The sequence below is a fragment of the Arachis stenosperma genome, chromosome 6, assembly GCF_014773155.1.
Source record: "Arachis stenosperma cultivar V10309 chromosome 6, arast.V10309.gnm1.PFL2, whole genome shotgun sequence".
Taxonomy (NCBI): Eukaryota; Viridiplantae; Streptophyta; class Magnoliopsida; order Fabales; family Fabaceae; genus Arachis; species Arachis stenosperma.
This window is the reverse complement of record NC_080382.1, coordinates 127,387,162-127,393,593: the sequence shown is the minus strand read 5'-3', so window position 1 is coordinate 127,393,593 and position 6,432 is coordinate 127,387,162.

Sequence of the window (6,432 nt, the reverse complement as noted above, 5' to 3'; positions counted from 1 at the left end):
ACGTCACGTCATTCATGATCGGAATCCTACCGGAACACCACAGACAAGGTTGGACTTTCCGGACTCCCAGGATCCTACTCGGAACACCACAGACAAGGTTGGACTTTCCGGATCCAGAGAATGCCGCCAACTATCTAACTTATACCACGAAGATTCTGTTGGGGAATCTAAGAGATACACATTCAAGCTTTGTTGCATGTAGAACGGAAGTGGTTGTCAATCACGCGCGTTCATAAGTGAGAATGATGATGAGAGTTATTAGCTCATCACATTCATCATGTTCTTGGGTACGAATGAATATCTGGAATAAGAATAAGAGAGGAATTGAATAAAAGAAAATAGAACTTCATTAATCTTGAGGTACAGCAGAGCTCCACACCCTTAATCTATGGTGTGCAAAACTCCACCGTTGAAAATACATAAGTAAAAGAAGGTTCAGGCATGGCCGAATGGCCAGCCCCTAAACGTGATCAATGATCTCCTAAGATGAAGAATAAAATAAAACTGAGATCAAAGATGATTGACATTAGTAAATCATCCTATTATAATAACTAGCTCCTAGGGTTTACATGAGTAAGTAATTGATGCATAAATCCACTTCCGGGGCACTTGGTGTGTGCTTGGGCTGTGCTTGATTTATCCACGAGCAGAGGCCCTCTTGGAGTTGAATTTCGAGTTATGATGTGCTTTGGGCGTTCAACTCCGGATTATGAGTTTTTCTGGCGTTTAACTCAGAAAGGAGCGTGTACTTGGCGTTCACGCCAGTTTGCGTCGTCATTCTTCGAATAAAGTATGGACTATTATATATTGCTGGAAAAGCCCTGGATGTCTACTTTCCAACGCCGTTGAGAGCGCGCCAATTGGAGTTCTGTAGCTCCAGAAAATCCATTCGAGTGCAGGGAGGTCAGAATCCAACAGCATCAGCAGTCCTTTGTCAGCCTTTTCAGAGTTTTGCTCAAATCCCTCAATTTCAGTCAGAATTTACCTGAAATCACAGAAAAACACACAAACTCATAGTAAAGTCCAGAAATGTGAATTTAACATAAAAACTAATGAAAACATCCCTAAAAGTAGCTCAAACTTACTAAAAACTATATAAAAACAATGCCAAAAAGCGTATAAATTATCCGCTCATCAGCAATGCACCTGCAACCTTTCAGAGGTGCATGCTCTCTATCTTCTCAGATATGGTAGAGAAATTTCTGGAAGTCTTCATGGATGACTTCTCAGTATATGGAGACTCATTCAGTTCCTGTCTTAACCACCTATCACTTGTCCTGAAAAGATGCCAGAGACTAACCTGGTTTAAATGGGAGAAATGTCACTTATGGTGACTGAAGGAATTGTCCTTGGGCACAAAATTTCAAGCAGGGGAATAGAGGTGGATAAGGCAAAGGTAGAGGTAATTGAAAAATTACCACCACCTGCCAATGTTAAGGCAATCAGAAGCTTTCTGGGCATGCAGGATTCTACAGAAGGTTTATTAAGGACTTTTCGAAAATTGCTAAACCTCTGAGTAACCTGTTAGCTGCTGACACACCATTTGTGTTTGACAACAGTGTTTGCAGGCATTTGAGACCCTGAAAGCTAAACTGGTCACAGCACCAGTCATCTCTGCACCAGATTGGGCATTACCATTGAATTATGTGTGATGCCAGTGATCATGCCATTGGTGCAGTGTTGGGACGAGGCATAACAAACTTCTGCCATGTCATTATTATGCTAGCCGTGTTCTAAATGATGCAAAGAAGAATACACAACCACAGAAAAAGAGTTGCTTGCAGTGGTCTATGCCATTGACAAGTTTAGATCTACTTAGTGGGATCAAAGGTGATTGTGTACACTGACCATGCTGCTCTTAAATACTTACTCACAAAGCAGGATTCAAAACCCAGGCTTATAAGATGGGTGTTGCTTCTGCAAGAGTTTGATATAGAAATAAGAGACAGAAAAGGGACAGAGAACCAAGTAGCTGATCATCTGTCCAGAATAGAGCCAGTAGCTGGGGCGTCCCTCCCTTCTACTGAGATCTCTGAGACCTTCCCAGATGAGCAACTCTTTGCCATTCAGGAAGCTCCATGGTTTGCAGATATTGCAAACTATAAAGCTGTGAGGTTCATACCCAAAGAGTACAGTTATGTGCAGAGAAAGAAACTAATTTCAGATGCCAAGTACTACCTTTGGGATGAACCATATCTCTTTAAGAGATGTGCTGACGGAGTGATCCTTGTGCGTAACTGTGACAGTTGCCAAAGAGCTGGTAACCTGCCTCACGGATATGCCATGCCTCAACAAGGAATATTAGAGATAGAATTGTTTGATGTATGGGGAATTGATTTCATGGGGCCATTCCCACCATCATACTCAAACACTTACATTCTGGTGGCAGTAGATTATGTATCTAAATGGGTAGAAGCAATTGCTACACCCACTAATGATACCAAGACTGTGCTGAAATTCCTCTAGAAAAACATTTTCAGCAGGTTTGGCGTCCCCAGAGTGCTAATCAGTGATGGGGGCACTCATTTCTGCAATAAACAGCTATACTCTGCTATGGTTAGATATGGAATCAGCCATAAAGTGGCAACTCCGTATCATCCACAGACAAATGGGCAGGCTGAAGTCTCTAACAGAGAGCTAAAAAGAATCCTAGAACGGACTGTAATATCCCGAAGAAAGGATTGGGCAAAGAGCTTGGATGATGCTCTGTGGGCATACAGAACAGCATTCAAGACTCCTATAGGGACCTCCCCATACCAACTGGTGTATGGGAAGGCCTGTCATTTGCCAGTGGAACTGGAACATAAAGCCTACTGGGCAACCAGATTCCTAAACATGGATGCACAGTTAGCTGGTGAAAAAAGATTGCTCCAGCTAAATGAGCTAGAGGAGTTCAGACTCAATGCCTTTGAAAATGCTAAGATCTATAAGGAAAAGGCAAAGAAGTGGCATGACAAGAGATTGTCAACCAGAGTCTTTGAGCCAGGACAAAAAGTTCTGCTCTTCAACTCTAGGCTCAGACTGTTTCCAGGAAAACTCAAATCCCGTTGGAGGGGTCCATATGTGATTACAGGAGTGTCACCATATGGATATGTTGAGCTTCAGGATATTGATTCTGACAGGAAGTTCATTGTTAATGGACAGAGAATCAAGCATTATCTGAAGGAAATTTGAGCAGGAATGCTCAAAACTGAGGCTTGAGTGATTCTCAGCAGAAGTCCAGCTAAAGACAGTAAAGAAGCGCTTACTGGGAGGCAACCCAGTCATTAGGAAGGTGTATGATTAGTTCTTACAGAGGCAAGTATCAAAAATGAAGGAATTCACAGAGTTACAGAAGGATTCAGCTCAAAAAGCAGAGAAAATGAGCTTACTGGCGAAAAAACGCCAGTGAGGTGCATTTTGGGCGTTTAACGCCAGTAATGGTACCATTCTGGGCGTTAAACGCCAGAATGGGCACCATTCTGGGCGTTTAACGCCAGGTGTGCAGCATCACTGGGCGTTCAGAAAAACGCCCAGTGAGGAAGGTTTTCTGGCGTTTAACGCCAGCCAGGGTACTTGGCTGGGCGTTAAACGCCCAAAAAGGGTGCCAAGTGGGCGTTAAACGCCAGAATGGGTACCATTCTGGGCGTTTAACGCCAGAAAGGTGGGGGGACCACAATTTTGTTTTCAAATCAGATTTTTTTCAAACTTTCCTTTTCTCACCCATACCTTTCTACAAAATCACACTTCAATCATTCATCATTCACTTTCAAATCTTCAAAAATCAAAACCATTCTTCAAATCTATTTCAAAATAATCTCAAATCTTCTTCAAAAACTCACCCTTTTCTCAAATATTTTTCATATCTTTTCAAATTTCCTTTCAAATCTCTCTTTTGTTTTCGAAATTCTCCTCCCCCCACTCTATAAATGAACGTTCCTCACCCCTCCTTCCTCACACCATTCGAATTTTCTCCCCCTCTCTCTCTCTTCTCTTCTTTCTTTTCTTTTTGCTTGAGGACAAGCAAAACCTCTAAGTTTGGTGTGCTTTTCCGTGATCACTAAGCCAAGATTCATCAATATCATGGCTCCCAAGGGAAAACAAACCAACTCAAGAGGAAAGAAAGAGACTAATCCAAAGAATCTTTGGAATGAAGAGAAGTTCTTAACCAAAGAACATGAAGACCATTATCACAAAATAATGGGTCTGAGGTCAGTGATCCCGGAAGTTAAATTTGATCTGAAAGAAGATGAATATCCGGAGATCCAAGAGCAAATTCGAAACAGAGGTTGGGAAGTTCTGACCAATCCTGAGACAAAGGTTGGAAGGAACATGGTTCAGGAATTCTACTCAAATCTGTGGCTAACAGATAAGCAGAGAATGACTGGTACTGCTTACCATACCCATAGAACCATGGTCAGAGGGAAAGTTATATACTTCCATCTGGACAAAATAAGAGAAATCTTCAAGTTGCCTCAACTGCAAGATGATCCTGATTCCTTTAATAGGAGGATGGTGAGAGTAGATAAGGGGTTGGATCAAGTTCTAGAGGACATATGCCTCCCTGGAACTAAGTGGATAACCAATTCTAAGGGTGTCCCAAACCAACTCAAGAGGGGAGACCTCAAACCAATTGCAAGAGGTTGGCTAGACTTTATTGGGCGTTCCATATTGCCCACTAGCAACCGTTCTGAGGTCACCATCAAGAGAGCAGTGATGATTCATTGCATTATGCTTGGAAAAGAGGTGGAGGTCCATCATGTGATTGCCTGTGAGATCTACACAATTGCAAATAAGAATTCCACTGAAGCCAATGGCTATCCAAGCTTGATTTCCTTGCTCTGCAAAGAGGCTGGGGTGAAGATGGGAGTAGATGAGTTCATACCCATTGAACACCCAATCACCAAGAAGTCAATGGAAGGACAAGTGCAAGACAACTCCATCAAGAGGAGGGCGCAGGAATTCCTCCTGAATTCCCAAGAGTTGACTACTGGTCCAACCTAGAAGCATCTATTAACAAGTTGCAAGAGACTATGGAGCAACTGAAGGAAGAACAGCAGAATCAGAACTGCATGCTCTGCAAATTGCTGAAGGAACAAGAGAAGCAGGGGCGTGAAATTCAAGAGATGAAACGCCAAAGCTCTCCTCTCAAGCTGAGGGAGCATCCACTTCTCAAAATCAAGGTTGTTGAGTTCTAACTCTGTGAAAACCTCTATCATAGGAGCCTATTATTTTTCGTTTTTTTATTATTTTTAGTCTCATTTTATCTATATTTGAGTCTTGTTCTTGGTTAATAAATTAATAAAATTTTATGCCTTAAAGTTATGAATGTCTATGAATCCATCACCTCTCTTAAAAGAAAAATGCTCTAATCACAAAGAACAAGAAGTACAGGGTTCGAAATTTATCTCTGAAACTAGTTGAATTAGTTTGATGTGGTGACAATACTTTTTGTTTTCTGAATGAATGCTTGAACAGTGCATATGTCTTTTGAATTTGTTGTTGTAAGAATGTTAAATTTATTGGCTCTTGAAAGAATGAGGAGAAAGAGAACTGTTATTGAGGATCTGAAAAATTATCAAATTGATTCTTGAAGCAAGAAAAGCAAAAAAAAAAAAAAAATTCGAAAAAAAGAAAAAAAAGAAAAAGAAAAGAAAAAAAAAGAGAGAAGGAAATAAAGTTGTGATCCAAAGCAACAAGAGTGTGCTTAAGAACCCTGGATACCTCTAATTGGGGACTTTAGCAAAGCTGAGTCACAATCTAAGAAGGTTCACCCAATTATGTGTCTGTGGCATGTATGTATCCGGTGGTAATACTGGAAGACAGAGTGCTTTGGGCCACGGCCAAGACTCAATAAGTAGCTGTGTTCAAGAATCATCATACTTAACTAAGAGAATCAATAACACTATCTGGATTCTGAGTTCCTAAAGAAGCCAATCATTCTGAACCTCAGAGGATAAAGTGAGATGCCAAAACTGTTTGGAGGCAAAAAGCTACTAGTCCCGCTCATCTAATTTGGAGCTAGTTTCATTGATAATTTGGAGTCTATAGTATATTCTCTTCTTTTTATCCTATTTGATGTTCAGTTGCTTGGGGACAAGCAACAATTTAAGTTTGGTGTTGTGATGAGCGGATAATTTGTACGCTTTTTGGCATTGTTTTTAGTATGTTTTTGGTAGTTTTAGTTGAGTTCTTAGTATATTTTTATTAGTTTTTAGCTAAAATTCACTTTTCTGGACTTTACTATGAGTTTGTGTGTTTTTCTGTGATTTCAGGTATTTTCTGACTGAAATTGAGGGTCCTGAGCAAAAATCTGATCCAGAGACCGAAAAGGACTGCAGATGCTATTGGATTCTGACCTCCCTGCACTCGAAGTGGATTTTCTGGAGCTACAAAAGCCCAATTGGCGCGCTCTCAACGGCATTGGAAAGTAGACATCCAGGGCTTTCCAGC